The sequence below is a fragment of the Moschus berezovskii genome, chromosome 19 (genome assembly GCF_049115385.1).
Source record: "Moschus berezovskii isolate FMDL1 chromosome 19, NW_MosBer_1.0, whole genome shotgun sequence".
In the NCBI taxonomy this organism is placed as follows: Eukaryota; Metazoa; Chordata; class Mammalia; order Artiodactyla; family Moschidae; genus Moschus; species Moschus berezovskii.
In genome coordinates this window covers 55,633,913-55,650,796 of record NC_142478.1, presented here as the reverse complement: position 1 = coordinate 55,650,796, position 16,884 = coordinate 55,633,913, and the positions used below count along the sequence as shown (strand labels likewise).

Here is a 16,884-nt window from a genome sequence, read left to right as displayed (position 1 = left end):
GGGTGGCCCCGGCTGGGTTCCGGTCTCTGAAGGCCGCGATCTGGGAAACATTTTCTCTCCACCATTTTCTTCTGGCTTCCCCCTCATACCTTATTACGAAAATGTCCACACACACAGCAAAGTTGAACACATTTCCTAATGAACATTACATATGTGCACCACTGAGATTCTACCATTTCCTCTCGTGTTTAATGTGGCAAAACACCCATAAAATTTACCATTTTTTAAAAGATTTTTTTAAAATGTGGACCATTTTTTAAAGTCTTTATTGAATTTGTTATAATATCAGTTCTGTTTTGTGGGTTTTGGGTTTTTTTGGCTGAGAAGCATGCAGGACCTTAGCAACCCCTCCACTGGAAGGTGAAGTCCTAGCCACCTGTGTTGGTGGTGGTTTACTTGCTAAATTGTGTCTTACTCTTTGAGACCCCCATGGACTGTAGCCCACCGGGTTCCTCTGTCCATGGGATTCTCCAGGCAAGAATACTGGAGTGGGTTGACATCTCCTTCTTCCAGACCCAGGGACTGAACCCTCATCTTCCGCACGGCAGGCTGATTCTTTACCGCTGAGTCACCAGAAAAGCCCCATCACCCCTGAACCACCAGGGAAATCCCATTTTTACTATTTTAAAGCCCACAAGTCAGAGGCATGGAGTGCCACAATTACCTCTCTTTCCAGAACATTTTCATCACCCACCTGCCTCACCATGATAGGCACTGACTCCCCGTCTCCCCTCCCCAGCCCCTGGCAACCACTAGTCTGCGCTTGGCCTCTGCGGGCTCCCCTACTCTGGACACTTCAGATCAGTGGGATCACACACTTCGTGGCCCTTCGTGTGCGGCCTCTTTCCCTCTGCATCGGGTTCTCAAGGTTCGTCCACTCGGTAGCGTGTGTCAGTGCTCCAGTCTTCTTTACGGCCGAACCACAGCATCGGAGTCACTGGATATGCGGGTTGCTTCCAGCCTTTGGCTATGGTTCTCTCACTTTCTAAATGAGTTTTTCAGAGCCCAGTGACGTTTCCTGAAGCCTCTCCTATGGGATCTGGTCTCAAAAGGAGGCCCCCAATGGAAATGTCAATCCTTGCTCAGCCTCTTCATTAAAGCATTGCTCCCCACTGGGTGATGGAGCCTGCGTGGGGGAGCTCCACCTGGCCCTGAGGCAGAGGTGCCAGACACGCGTGTGGCCAGCTAGTGGCTGTGGGTCACCTCAGTCCCGGGAAGCGGCCCTCTGGGCAGCAGGACCCTTGTGTGCACCATCCCCACATCCACCCAATGCCCCCAGGGTCGAGGGCTCTCTTACGCTGACAGGCTGCCTCACTCGTGAGTCATTTTCCCTTCTCTGAGCCTCAGCTTCTCCATCTGTAAAATGGGGGCAAACAGTCTCCACCTTGAGGGGGTGCTCTGGAGATGAGACTGATGTTGTTTCATGGAACTTTCTGGGATGATGTATGTGTTTCATGCCTGGGCCACCGCTAGCCCGGGGGCTACCAAGCCCCTGGAAGGTGAACAGTGTGACTGGACAATGGAATTTTTAATTCTATTTCACTTTAATTTAAACTTGAAATGAAGGGACTTCCCTGGGGGTTTAGTGGCTAAGACGCTGAGATCCCAACGCAGGCAGCGTGGGGTCAATCCCTGGTCCAGGAACTAGATCCCACATGCCACAATGAAAGATCTGGTGCAGCCAAATAAATAATGCTTTTAAAAGTTAAATTTAAATTAAGAAGTCACATGGGGCTACTGATGATCGCTCTGGACAGAGCAGCTCTAAGGTCTCAACAGGCTGGGGACACAGGACACACGGTCCAGGCCCAGCGCACAGCTCCTCTGTCTTTTCCTCTATCCCTTCCCCTCCCTACTTACCCCACGGTGTCTGGGCAGTGGAGCGAACCTCTCTTTGCAGCCTGGCCCCCCACGCTCCCTCTAAAAGGACAGAAGGTGGGCAGTTGGGCTCTCGGGGAACACAATAGGCATCAGCTGGGGAGTGGGCACGGTGGACTCCATAATGACGTAGGGCCCGGAACCACTACCTCTCCTCCTGCCCCCGCTGGCCCCAGAACCCTATTCTAGAATCCCATCTCCTGCCGTTTCCCCCAGCAACTTCTGAGGTCATCCCTGGAATGTCCAGGCAGGAGTTGGAGGATTGAAACAGACCCTCCCAGCACTCCTAAAGTAGCAGTGGGGATCCCTGTGGGGATGGACAGTGGGTCCATGATCTCTGGCTGGGCTATCTTGGCTTTTCAGGACATCTTTCCACGTGCACGGGGCCGTTCTCACAGGCTTGTGCCCTGGCACTGGGGCTGGACTAGAGTCCAGACCAGATTCCAGTTCGACCTTCTCACTCTGCTGATACTGAAACCCAGATGCAGCTGGAAAAACACAAGGCAAGGTTGGGGTATAGGGAGAGGGGGCGTTGGGGTGGAAGTCCAGGCCCCCTACTCCCCCTGGCCTGGCCTGCATGGGCCTCCTGAGATGCAGGAGACTCTGAGATGGGCCAGGGTAGGAGGGGGCCCCCAGCACTCCACCCCACGCCAGGGCAGGTCAAGGGCCCAGGGGATGGCTGTGCGGCTTCAAAGCCAGAACAATGGGAACCAAAGCCTAGCCAAGCCACCATTCAACTCCTGTTCCCCCCACTCCCCAACCCCACCAGCCCCTATCTGCCCAAGTTAGGGAGAATTGATGTCTGGGGGTGGCAGTGAGGACTCCAGGAAAATTTAAACATAACCATAAACAACCATAACTCCACCTGTGCTGTGAGCCCACCAACAGGTACGGGTCACCTAGAGACTGCTGCCGAGGACCAGGGGCCCTGGGCGGCTCCCCCTTTACCCTGAAAAACCTCCTCTAGGTTCCCACATGCCCTCTGCTTCTCTTAGCAGGACAGCCAGAGGGATCTCCTGCAGACCTGTGCCCCAAAGTGGCCTGGTCTCACCCCACTCATAGTGAAGATCTGGAGGCCCCGCTCTGCCCGCCTCGGAGAATCTGTCCCTCAGACCCTCTGTCCAGAGCCCCTCCCCCTGAAGCCTCTACTCTGGGACCCTCCTCACTAAGGCTTTCCTCAACCACCCTTCTTTCTTTCTTTGCCATGCCGAGCCTCATGTGGGATCTTAGTTCCCCGACCAGGGATCGAACCCACACCCTTTGCATTGGATTGTGGAGTCTTAACCTCTGGACCACCAGGGAAGTCCTTCCACTTTATTTCAAACTTCACCCCAACCCCGGCACTCCCTTGACTTTCCCTTTTATTTGATAGCTTTGATCCTCATCTAATATACTATGTACTTTCCTTTCTTCTTCTTCTGTTATTTTAAAAATTGTAGTAAAATACACATAACATCAAGCTTACTGTCTCATTTTCAAGTGTACAGTTCTGTGGTATTAAGTACCTTTGCACTGTTGTGCAAATATCAATCCCATCCATCTCCAGAACTTCTTCATCTTGTAAAACTGAAACTCTGTCCCCACTGAACACCAACTCCTGGTTCCTGCCCTCCCGGCCATGGCCCCTGGCACCCACCATTCTACTTTGATTGCTTTAGGCACTTCACAGAAGTGGAATCATACAGTCGCTGTCCTTTTGTCTCTAGCTTATTTTACTCAGCTTCCCTGGTGGCTCAGATAGTAAAGCATCTGCCTGCAATGCGGGAAGCCCAGGTTCGATCCCTGGGTCAGGAATATCCCCTGGAGAAGGAAATGGCAACCCACTCCAGTACTCTTGCCTGGAAAATTCCATGGACAGAGGAGCATGATAGGCTATAGCCCATGGGGTCACAAAGTTGGACAAGACTGACCGACTTCCCTTTCTTTCTTTCTTTCTTTCCTTTATTTTACTCAGAGTAACATGTATTGGGTTCATCCATGGTGTGACACATTCTTTTTTTTTAAAAAAACAGTCTTTCCCACTGCAGTGTGGCACGAGTAGTAAAGAACCCATTTGCCAATGCAGAAGATACAAGAGACAGGGGTTTGATCCCTGGGTTGGGAAGATCCCCTGGAGGAGGGCTCGGCCACCGACTCCAGTATTCCTGCCTGGAGATTCCCCATGGATAGAGGAGCCCAGTGGGCTACAGTCCTTGGAATCACAAAGAGTTAGACACGACTGAAGGGACTTGACAGATATGACCACTAGAGTAGAGGCTCCTTGGGGGCAAAGATTTTGATTGGGTTGTATTCACTGCTATCTCCCCAGGCCTAGAAGAGTACCTGGCACCCAACAGGCACTGAACACATTTTTGGAATGAATGAATGAGCACGTGAGTGAATGAATGAAGACTCTGTAGTACCCTACCCTACAGGGCTGGGTCTGCCCCTCCCTGCATCATGAACCAACTCCCATGATGACAGCCCTGCCCCATGGCTTTAGACCCCTGCCCTGGAGTCCCGGGCCTGCTGTTCCAAGGGGCAACAACACTCGGCATGCACAAAACCTCCTATCTGATGGTGAGCTTTCCCCCTAGACATGGTGCACCTATGGGAGGATTATGACAGGGACAGTCAGATGCCCAGCTGTGGATGTTACGGTGTGCCCTGGAGCCTCACACTGGCCTTGAGAGCAGGGAGGAAGGACAGAGTCAGTGAGGACCTGGAATACACAGCAGGGAGGCCTGCACACATGGGGATTCGGGTGACCTGGAGTTCGCTGTGGACCCAGCACCTGCTCGGAGCACGGTTCACACCTTGGTGGTCCCTCGTCTTCCACCTTCTCCATTTGCTGCTTGGCTTCCTACAGCCTCCTTTCTGAGAACTCATTTTACTCCTGTTTTGGGGCTAGACGAGCTCACAAAATCAAATTAATGTATAAGGAGGACCTCTCCGTACGTGCAGCGAGCCTGAAGGGTCACCAGCACTCCAGCCAGGCCGGCTGGCGCCGGGGGATGTGGGGACCTCAGCCCTTGCCAGGCTTGGGTGGGAGGTGTCCACCTCTCGGACAGTGTCCAGGAGCCCATGACAAGGTTCAGCACCCAGCCAGACCTCAATCCGTGGGGGTGGAAGATAGTCACCCCAAAAGAGCCCAGATCACTCCAGAAAGCTCCTCCCTGCACCAGGAAAACAGACTGAGACAGTGGAAAAACAGCGGTAGCTTTAAATTATTTGGCTTGCAGATACGAAAAACATTTGCCTGTTGAAGCTGTTTGCATGTTTGGTTATTTTTAGGGTCAACCGAAGTTGCCTCCCTTGGAACCAGATGAAGCCCAGGAGGCACGTAGTCTTCCTTCCCAGATGGGGGTCCCAGACCTGCATCCCTGGGAACTGGGGCTTGAGTGTGAGAGCCCTGGGGGTCGAGGACAGAAGGGCCCCCCCCTCCCTGAATACACACACCGGGGGAGCCAGGGTAAGTCTGCCGGGACCTTTAAGGAGATGTTCACTGCTGACAGTGTGGCCGCCCACCTGGGTCCAGAAAGAGGCCCCGTCTCCTGCCGGGAGCAGGCTTTGAAGAGAAGGAAACCGGAGGCCCTGTCTCCCACCAGGCCTGGCTAATGGGAATATTTTGCTGACATATTTCTAGAACAAACGGCAATTAGAGCAGATTTGCTCTTCCACTCCCCCTCCCCAAAACAGGAATAAATCAGCTCAACCAATTTCCCAGCTAATGATTTCCTCCATTAAATTAAAAAGAAGAAGAAGAAAATGTTTTTTTTTTTTAAATAGATTACCAGCCCTGTGCTTTCGGAGACCATGTGACCTGTCAGCTCCTCTTAAGCCCTGATACATCAACATCTCTTCATTAATTTTTAATAAATAAAAATGTCATAGTCTAAAAAGCACTCCTCCTCCACCTGCTCCCAGTCGGCCAGCATACAAGGGTCAGCTCCTAGGTGGGCCGTGGGAAGCTGGCTCAATTGGACCAAAGATAATCTGAGAATCAGTGCGTGAGATCCATTTCACAGATGAGAAAAATGAGACTCAGATGAGAAGCACCTAAACACACGGCCCACGGAGGACTAAATGTGGGTTGAAGGTCTTGATTTCAAGGTGTACCCATTTTTGTTGTTGTTGAGTCCCTAAATTGTGTCCGACTCTTTGCGACCCCATGGACTGCAGCATACCAGGCTCCTCTGTCCTCCGCTATCTCCCAGAGTTTGCTCAAACTCATGTTAATTGAATTGATGATGCTATCTAACTATCTCATCCTTTGAGGCCCCCCTTCTCCCTTTGCCTTCAGTCTTTCCCAGCATCGGGGTTTTATCCAATGAGTCAGCTCTTCACATCAAGTGGCCAAAGTATTGGAGCTTCAGTTTCAGCAACAGTCATTCCAGTGAATATTCAGGGTTGATTTCCTTTAGGATTGACTGGTTTGATCTCCTTGCAGTCCAAGGGACTCTCTAGAGTATTCTCCAGCACCACAATTCAAAAGTATTAATTCTTATGCGCTCAGCCTTCTTTATAGTCAAATTCTCACATCCACACATGACTACTAGAGAAATGCAAACAGGTGAAGCCAGGAGCTAAGGAGCCCCAGCCTTCAGGTGTAAGGATGATATGAGTTACTTTAATGGGGACCTGGGCCTCTCTTCCTCTTGTTGCTCTGAAGCTCCTGCGACAGAGGCCCGAAAACACCACAGTTATTTCTAAAAAATTCACCTCCCCCACCAACAGCAGGGGTGAACCTTGGAAGCATTTGTGCTAAGGGAAAGAAGGCAGACACCACGGGACAAATACTGTATGATTCCACTCGTATGAGGTGCCTAGAGTCAGCAGATCCTTAGAGACCAAAGGTGGAAAGGTGGGTATGGGGGAGGGGAGGGGAGACTTAAGTGTTTAGTGGGGACAGAGTTTCTCTTTGGGGAAAGAGGAGAGTTCTGGAGATGGTGCTGTTGATGGTGACCCAACAACTTGAGTGTAATTAATGCCACTGAACTTAAAATGGATAAAGCGGTCAATCTTATGTGTATTTTGTGCTTAATCACTCAGTCGTATCTGACTCTTTGCGACCCCATGGACTGTAGTCTGCCAGGCACCTCTGTCCACGGAATTCTCCAGGCAAGAATACTTCAAGTGGGCAGCTGTTCCCTCCTCCAGGGGATCTTCCCAACCCAGGGATTGAACCCAGGTCTCCCGCATTGCAGGTGGATTCTTTACTGTCTGAGCCACCAGCGAGAGTGGACTTGTTTTTTCTTTTTATATCTTTTCATTGTGGTAAAACAAAAGTCCACTCTCCAAAATGCTATTTGAAGACACAGGAAGGGGGACTTCCCTGGTAGCCCAGGGGCTAAGATTCCATACTCTCAATGCAAGGGGTCCATCCCGCATACCGCAACTAAGACCTGACACAGACAAATAAATATTTTTTAAAAAATAAATTAAAAAAAAGATACAGGAGGGCCTAACAACTCCACAGTGACCAAGTCAGAACCCTCTGTGGCCTGCTGCTAGCCAGACCTCAATTCCTGAAGCACAGCCGGGGAGCTCACAGGCCCCTCCAGTCATGCAGAAATGCCAGGGACTTTCAGAGAAAGGTTCCTTGTGTCAGCCAGCGTCACTGAGACAGGATTCTGTGTCCCTGATGGCTTATCAGAGGCCAGAAGGTAGGCAGAGGCTAAGAAGGCCCAGGAGACACCCTCTCTGAAAGATGCCCCAGGGCCTTTGGACACGCTGTGCCCTCTGCCAGGAATGCATTTCCCCAGATACACATGACTCAATTCCTAAGCTTACATAGGTTTCTACAGAGAGGTCCTCTCTGGACTATCCTGTAGCCAGATGCAGGAAAGTCGCAGGGACCAGGCAGGCTGGCCTTGAGCAAGAATGGGAACCCAACAGCTCTAAGCATCCATGCTGGCACCAACACACTGTCCCTGGCAGGAGAGAAGCAGCTCATGGGAGGGCTGTCAGATCCTGGCCCCACCGCTACCAGCCAGAGGGACTTGGCAAGTTCCTTCATCCTTCTAAGCCTCAGCTTTCTTTTCTATAAAGTGGGGATGGGGACGTCCCTGGTGGTCCAGTGGTTAAGACTCCATGCTGCCAATGCAGGGGGCAAAGCTTCGATCCCTGGTGGGGGGAACTAAGATTCCACATGCTGCATGGTGTGGCCAAAAATTTAAAAAAAAAAATAGGGATGGACTTAGAGAACAAATGTATGGCTGCTGGGCGGGGTCAGGGGAGGGGAGGAAGGATAGAGAGTTTGGGATGGGCATACACACGCTGCTATATTTAAAATGGATAATCAACAAGGACCTACTGTACAGCACAGGGAACTCTGCTCAATGTGATGCGGCAGCCTGGATGGGAGGGGAGTTTGGGGGAGAATGGAGACATGTATGTGTGTGACTGAGTTCCTCTGCTGTCCACCTGAAACTATCAAAACATTGTTCATTGGCTATACCTCAACACAAAATAAAAAGTTCAGAAAAAAAAATGGGGAGATGGGGATGAAAACAGATTTCTTTGAGGACGATGGGAGATAATGTATGTAAGTGTTGGCACAGGGCTGGGATGTGGCCAAAGGTCAACAAATGGTAACGATTCTAATCATAAACTCCCAAACATGCAGGCACGTTCCTTCAAACAGGGTCCAGGGGGAATGACCCCAGGAAACTCAAAGGACACACACGGCTAATCACTACCCAGGCAAGCTGGGGGTCAGTGACCCGGAAGGCAGAGGATAGAGCCTGTATGGTTACCATGCACTGTATGAGATTTCATTGATTGAATCGTTTTGTCCCCATTGTGCAAACGAGGTAACTGGAGCACACACAGGTTAGTCACTTTCGTGCTCCAGGTCACAGAGCCTAGAGGCGATGGAGCCAAAGTCAAACCCTGGTCATACGGCCCCAAGGCCTGAGCCAGTCCTCACTGTTCCATAGTGCCTCTTTTATTTAACTTCTTTTTTTCTTACAGTAGGTCCTGATTGGTTATCATTTAAAATATAGCAGTGTGCACATGTCAATCCCAAACTCCCTAACTTTCCCTCTCCCCAGCCCTTCCACCCTGGTAACTATAGCTTTCTTCTCTAAATCTGTTTGTTTTGTAAATAAGTTCAATCATAACAAAATTTTTTTAGATTCCACATATAAGCCATATCATATGGTATTCGTCTTTGTCTGTCTGATTTACTTCCCTTAGTATGATCATCTCCAGGTCCATCATAGTATACCTTGAGAGAAGTGTGAATGGAGGAAGGGAGGGAGGAAGGAGCGAAGGAAGGAAAGGAGGGGGAGTCCAAAAAAGCAGAGGCAGAGCCCCGGACAGCTTCCGCAGCTCTGACATCCGGGCTACGTGAGTTTCCAGAAGCTGGAGGGAAAGATCTCAGAGCAGGCCCCTTGGGGAAGCCCACAGCACAGCGGGACCCCCCTGGTTCCTCTCAAAGGTCTCCAAGGCCAGGCCCAAGATCTTCGTACTTCGTTCCTCTCAGCCCGTCTACAGGGATCAGCACCCAAATGTGCAATTAAGTCCCTCAGCTGGGCAGGGGGAGGGGAGGAACAGCCCAGCGCCCAGCTCCGCCCTGCTATGCCTCCCCAGCAGCTCAGAGACCCAGGGGACCCCTGAAAGCCCTAACCCTCTCAGCGGCCAGATACAGAGGGCCCTGCACGCTGGCGGGTGATTCTGTGTGCCTGGTCGAAGGGCAAGAGGCTTCCAACTCATTCTTGAAGGTGATTCACTTCCCTCTATGCCAGCGGTCCCCAACCCCAGGGACACAGACCAGTAAGGGTCCACGGCCTGTTAGGAACCAGGCCACACAGCAGGAGGTGAGCAGCGGGCTAAGCTTCATCTGTATTTATAGCCGCTCTAGTTACAGGAAAACAAGCTCAGGGCTCCCACTGATTCTGTATTATGGTGAGTTGTATAATTGTTTCATTATATATCACAGTGTAGCACTAATAGAAATAAAGGACACAATAAATGTAACGTACTCGAATCATCCTGCAACCATTCCCCCCAACCCCGCCCCGGCCCATGGAAAAACTGTCTTCCACAAAATTGGTCCCTGGGGACAGAAAGATTAGGGACCGCTGCCCTGTGATACCTTCCATCTTCATTAACAACTCTTTTAGGCTACAGAATTTCTAACTGGTCTCCCTGCTTCTACTCCACAGGGCAGCCAAAGTGAGCATTTTAAAATGTAAATGCAAATAGGAATATGTCATGCCTGTACCTCAACACCCTCCCCAGCTCCTCTCACACTTAGGACTTTTTCTTTGCTGTTCTGACAGGCATGCAGGATCTTAGTTCCCCAACCAGGGATTGAGCCCACACCCCCTGCAGTGGAAGTACATAGCCTTAATCACTGGATGGCCAGGGAAGTCCCAAGTCCAAAGTCTTTATCATGACCTACAAATCCTCCAAGATCACACCCCTGACTCTGCCACCTCCCACCTCCTTCCTCTTGTATTCCTCAGACTTGCCAAGCACACCTCGGCCTCAGGGCCTTTGCACCTACTGTTCCCTCTTTCTCAGATATCACAGGACTAGCTTTCCAAGTTTGTTTAGGTTTTAACAGGGAGGTCCTCTCTGACACACTGTCTCAAACCCCCTACCACCTCATCCTCTCTCTCTATTCTAGTCCTTTGTTCATTTTCCATCCTGGTATTTAGTATTGCCTGTGTGTTAGGAAGGGACTTCATCTGGTTCACTGCTGAATTTCCAGTGCTTAGAACAATGCCTGGTACATGAGTGGTGTTCCAAAACTCTGTTGGATTTATTTTTTGGCCACACTGCGAGGCTTTGGGGATCTTAGTTTCCTGACCAGGCCCCTGCCTGGACTGCCAGGGAATTCCCCTGTCTGTGGTTTCAGACTTGAGGACAGTCGGTGGAAGTCGGGGAGCTCTGGGGACGGCTGTCGTCCTGCCGATCAGTCTGCACGGCCAGTCTGTGCACAGTTATCAGCAGGACACCAAATGTCTACATACTTTCATAGTGCTGTTACACTTCTATAAAAAGTTTTTTAAAAAGCTCCGTTGAATGCATGAATTATAGATAACCAAACAATGAAAGATACACAACACAGCTCGTTAAAATCATCTTGTAATAACGGATAATGGAGTATAGTCTGCAAAAATACTGACTCACTATGAATCTAATATAATACTATAAATCAACTATACTTCAATAAGAATAAATAAATCAATAAATAAAAGCACAGATAGATTCAACAAGACCCCTAGTACCTACCGAGCAGATCAAACTAAGTAGAACACAGAGTTCTCTCACCATGAACCACATAAAGTCATCTTGCTTTTTATGGAGAATGAGAAGGGAAGGGACAGGTCCTTCAGGACACGGCAGCCACAAGAACTTAGTGAGGCACTGTTCAGGGGACATCTATGGCCCCTTAATGCAAATCTGGAGAAGTTCAAAGTTGTAAAACTGCAACCCCGCTGGGCACTAGAGATCAAGCTGTTGGTCCCAAATGCACTCTTGCAACTGGCCAGGGGACATCAGTCTGTTGGGGTGCCAACAATGACATCCCTGGCAGAGGCTGTAAGTGCCTCTTCCCAGCAGCCAGATGGGTACCGTCAGAGGAGACGGACTGTGCCTGGCCTGGCTGCCTAGACTTTACCCTCCCTGCTTTCTTCCAATGGCCTCCCACCTGCCCTGCCTGCTTCCCAAGGGGGCCTTCCCACTCACTGCCAGCCCAGAACCCTCTCCTGGGGAGACCATCCGGTTGCCTCTGGCTCCCTTCTGGGTTCCAGGACTGACTCTTTGCAGACTGATCCCCCCCAAAAAGGGAATAGGTCTTTGTCTCGGGTGGTCTGTAAAGCTGGGCTGAGGGAAGAGGAAGATGAAGAGAAAACACGAATTTTCCCTGGAGGAGAAAGAGAATACACGAATTTTCCTCCCATACTCAGAAAAGATGTGGAACATCTCTACCTCACTCTCAACAAAACAACTCGTGCAGGGACTCCTCTGGTGATGCAGTGGTTAAGAACCTGCCTCGCACGCAGATTCTTTTCTATCTCCACTTTACAGGTATTTTTCTATCTCCACTTTACAGATGTACAAAAGGAAGCTCCGAGAAGGTAATTGCTTCAAGTCCCACCAGGAGTTACAGACCCAGTAGGCACTCTGTCCTGCCCATCTAGCTCCCAGTGACCACAAACTGGGCAGATAGGCCTCCAAAAGGAGTCAAAAGCCAGGCTAGCAACACCCAGCCAAGTTACCTCATCTCTTGGGATTTCCTCATCTGTAGGAAAGGAGGTTTATATCAGTGCTGACACTGGGAGTATAGCAAAAATGAGATAAGACAACATGAGGGGAGTATCCAGCACAGGGCCTGGTCCAGGGCACAAACCCACTAAACATCAGCAGCTGTTCACGTTCATCAGCATGTTCATTAATTTCATGAACATTAGACTGTGAGGTTCCTGCAGGCCCACCTGCCTGCTTCCTCGGAGCTGAGGACAAGTTGGAAGCTAGGTAGTGAGGATGTGGCTGGAGCGCCCAGGGTAAGCAGAGGAGTTAGGCTGCTCACGCGGTCACCCGCTCACTGGCAGGCCCCCGCTGACCTTGCAGAAACAGCAAGGAGTGCTTCCTCTCTACCAGGTGCCTGGCTTCACAGCGGGATCAACATCCTGCAGCCTCTTCCTTAGGAGACAGGTTTTCAGAAGCCCCCAAGTTGCTATGTGGCAGCCTCGTGGGCCCATGACTTACGGCTGCTCCCACGCTCCCAGCTACAAGAGCTGCCCTCTGTCTTCCAGTAAAACCCAAGAGAGGCTGATCAATGTTCTCCTGCTTCGTTCCCACCACCATAGACAGGGGGTTGGGGAGTGAAAGTGACAGTATTAGTGGCTCAGTCTTGTCTGTCTCTTTGTGACCCCATGGACTGTAGCCCCCCAGGTTCCTCTGCCCATGGGAGTCTCCAGGGAAGAATACTGGAGCAGGTTGCCATTCCCTTCTCCAGGGGAATTTCCTGACCCAGGGATCAAACGTGGGCCACGAGCATATCAGGCAGAGTCTTTACTGTCTGCGCCACCAGGGAAGCCACTGGTGGGGGGACGGGGAGGGGGGGTGGGAAGGGGAGTTATTAAATCCATCCATCTAACTTCTCCACGATAGGTCAGTGGTGCCTGATACTAGTGATTCTTTACTGTGTGGTGGGGGGAGGGAGGGTGGCTGGGGTGGGCCAGGGGTGGGGGAGACAGAGACAGTGTAAGGGTCAGCTTGGCTGTGTGTCTAAGACCCAAATGCAAAACATGCGTAAAGGTCAGCTTGGCTGATGGTTTTTAAGACATTGACATTATAACACCCTGGCCACCCTGTGATTCAGATACCTTCCTCCTACCATCCAGAGCCTACGGGAGCCTGGCTGTCAAACCCAGAAAGCCACCTCCCCACACTGTGCTGGAGACCCCATCTATAACCGGCCTGTAGTTCCTATGAAGAGCAGCTCTCGTCTCTGGGCCACCCCATCGCCTAAAGAAGATGGCACCTTGGAGAGTAAGAGCTGCCTCAGTCTACTTGCAAGCTTGTAGGCCCTTCTACCCCGACGAGTCCTCTTTCATCACCCCTACCTCACAGGACTGATGCCGGGGCTCATATTAAATAAAGCGGACAAAGCCTCCTGCGGACGCCTGACTTCCAGAGCCAGTCAACGCAGGAGCTATTTCTCTTTGCCTCCTAGCCCCCCTGTTTTGTTCTGGAACTTGAGGGGTCCTTGCAAGTAAGACAGCTCAGCAGAGAAACCCCTCACCCAGTGTTCTACACTGACAGTCTGGGGTGGGTGAGGCCTCACGTGAAGGCTGTAGAATCTTCTTCATAAAGGTTTTTTTTTCTTTGCATTTATTTATATGGCTGTTCTAGGTCTTAGTTGCGGCATGCAGGATCTTTAGTCGCGGCATGTGAACTCTTAGTTGCAGTGTGTGAGGTCTAGTTCCCTGACCAGGGATCTGACCCAGGCCCCTGTATTGAGTGCTCAATGTCTTCACCACTGGACCACCAGGGAATTCCCTGGAGCCTTCAGAATCTTCCCTGTGACCCTGACTGCAGCCTCCGTCCGCCCCCAAGAACCAGGGGTGGCTCAGGTGTGGCCCCTAGGGAGCTGAGAAGTGCGGTTCCTTTGAATAGAAGACTCTGTGCCCCAGAAAGCAGTGCCACACGCAGTCGTAAACAGGATTACTAGTCACTCTTAGAAGAGAAGACCATTAGAGCAAGATTGAACTAATGCGTAACTGCCCTCTTCTAATCCCTGGGCTGGACTCAATCAGGCTGTCTCTCATCTGAGTCCCTTTGGATCTGCCTTGAGGCTCCTGAAGGCCTTAGATGTCAGTCTCAAAGCAGGGCCTTGGGAAACATGCAGCTCAGGATTCCAGCCTTGGAACAAGGCCTCTTGTCTGCCGAGGCCTGGCGCTCTCCTTGTCTGTCTGTCTCACAGAAAGAGAAAAGAAAGACTGGCAGGAAACCCTGAATGGACCCTCTCCTTCCAGGCCCCCTCACAACTCTCCCTTCTCCCACTCAAGGGGCCTCTCAGAGAAAGAACGTCATCGCTCCACTCCTGGGAGCCCCTCTTGGAAGCTGCCTTTCCTGCTGCTCGCATCCTCTGCAACTGTCCCCTGACCCTCTCAGTAGCTCAGAGCTGTGTTTGAGATGGAAAAAATGTCACTCTTTAAAAATGCACTCAACTGACGAGAGGAGAACAAAATGTCGTCAATGACACACACGGCTCAGCCACGAAAAGGAATGACGTGCCGACACAGACTACAACACGAATCAACTTGAAGACGGCATGCTGGGTGAGGGCGGCCTGGCACAAAAGGCCACAGGCTGTCTGTTTCCATTTATACGGAATGTCCAGAGAGGCAAAATCCAGAGAGATGGAAAGCAGACTAGCGGCTGCCAAGGGCTGGGGGTTTAGGAAGCGATGGGACAGGGGCAATGTCAAGGGGTTCATTTTTGGAGGGATGAAAATGTTGTCAAACTGCGATGGCTGTACAACTCCAAGAATATACTAAAAACCACTGAACTGTACACTTTAAATGAGTGAACTGTATAGGATGTGAATTATAATCTGAAAGGCTTTTGTGAAAAAAACCCCACAGAGAGACTTCCCTGGAGGTGCAGAGGTTCAGACTCCTGGAGGGCTTCCACTGCAGGAGGCATGGGTTCGATCCCTGGCCAGGGAACTAAGATCCTGCACACCATATGTTGTTGTTGTTCAGTCGTGTCCAACTCTTTGCAACCCCAGGCTTCTCTGTCCATGGGATTTCCCAGAGAAGAATAGTGGAGTGGGTTGCCACTTCCTTCTCTAAGGGATCTTCCTGACCCAGAGATCAAACCCAGGTCTATTGCATTGGAGGCAGATTCTTTACCATCTGAGCTACCAGGGAAGTCCTATAAACCACCAAATGTAAGTAAACGTCCTGAGTTCTGTGAACTTCCAGCAAATCATCGAACCCGAAGTGGGGGAGGGTAGGAACCCCCACTCATAGCAAAGTCAGAAGTAGGTAACCTGGGACCCACTATTTGTGATTAGCATCTAAAGTGGGGTTGGGGGGAAGCAATCTTATGGGACTGAGCCCTTAACTCAAAAGGTCTTCACTAACCCTGGGAAGTTAATGTCAGAATTGAATTGACTGTAAGGACACTCACACGTTTCCCATAGAGAATTGGAAAATTGCTTGGTGTGGAAAACCCACACATTTGGTGTCAGAAGTATTAAGCAGATAAATGGTTTTGCTTTATTTCCTATCTGAGAAATGAGGCCTTGGACTTCCATGACCTTCAGGAGGCTCCTGACTCTGACCTTCTCAATCCATGAAGGCTGGGACTTCGGGACAGTGTCTGCCTTTTGACTCATACAGTTCTTAACAAAGACCACAGCATTCCCCCAGGCAAGATCAAGGCCTCACGATCTCCCCTTTCGCCTATTTATCAATCGACACCAGCAGAATCATAAATACATGATGATGTGTTTATGTATAAATCATAAATACATTTATAAATACATAAACACAAGACTGGACTAACTTCTGGGTTCTGTGGTTTACTGGAGCAACCGTGTTTATCTTTCCATTACATGGCACTAAGTCACTGCTTTTTCAGGGTGCTGGAACTCAGCACAGAGTCAGCACTGGGGTGAGGAGGGGAACGTGGCAGGCTGGAGCGGGGGTACTAAGAGTCACAAATCAACATCCTTTTACAACTGGCTGATTTGGGGTCGGAACCTGGAGAGGGAAGCCGGGGTCACGGACGAAGCCTCCAGGGAAGCAGTTATCTTGGCTCCAGACCCAGGCTACTAGCAGTGGCCACACTTGCCAGACAAAGTTGCCCCTCCAGTGATAAGGGGACCTGAGCAAGTCACAACCAATGGATGGCTCCAAGCACAGCCCCATCATCTTTAGAAACCCGACTTTCTCAGGCATGTACCCACATGTGTACATCCTGGATTCACAGGTTCTGTTAAAAGCAACAACAACAAAAAAATCTTTCAGGTACTCAACAGTGCAAGACATCACGATGCTGCCATCAGCCTGCCCCCTCCCCGCCGCCTCCGACCTGTCATCCCCATGGAGTCAGACGAAGCTTTTTCTAATACATCAGAGCATGAGAGAACTGAGCCCCTCAACACTCTCCTTCGGCTTTCAAGCCAGCATCCATGCTCCTTAACCAGCCCACAAGACCTGCCCCCCACCCCCGCTGGCCTGGCTCCTTCCCTGGGCTCAGCCTGCGCTACCAGCCAGACCCCGCAGCACCTGCTCTGGCCTCTGTGCCTTTGCACAGGCTGTTTCCTCTGCCAGGAAGGCCCTCTACCACCTCCCGGGTTGGGTGAACTTGGTGTTCCAAGAAGTCCAGCCCAAGTGTTGGTGCCCTTCCTTCATGGGCTCCGTGCCCCAGAAGCAGGTCCCCCACCCCATTCCCTCAGGCTCATAACATGGGCACCATAACTGCCCTCTGACTCCAGTCCCTTCTGGTGGCCAGTGAGCTCCTGAGAGTGGGGACGACACCCGATTCATCCCT

At 50.9% G+C, this 16,884-nt stretch overlaps 1 protein-coding gene across 8 annotated transcripts in view; it reads right to left on the bottom strand.

The window, feature by feature from the left end:
* Positions 1–16,884, bottom strand: part of PITPNM2 (phosphatidylinositol transfer protein membrane associated 2) — a 165,468-nt gene that overhangs the window by 92,418 nt on the left and 56,166 nt on the right. The gene's annotated exons all lie outside the window — the stretch shown is intronic.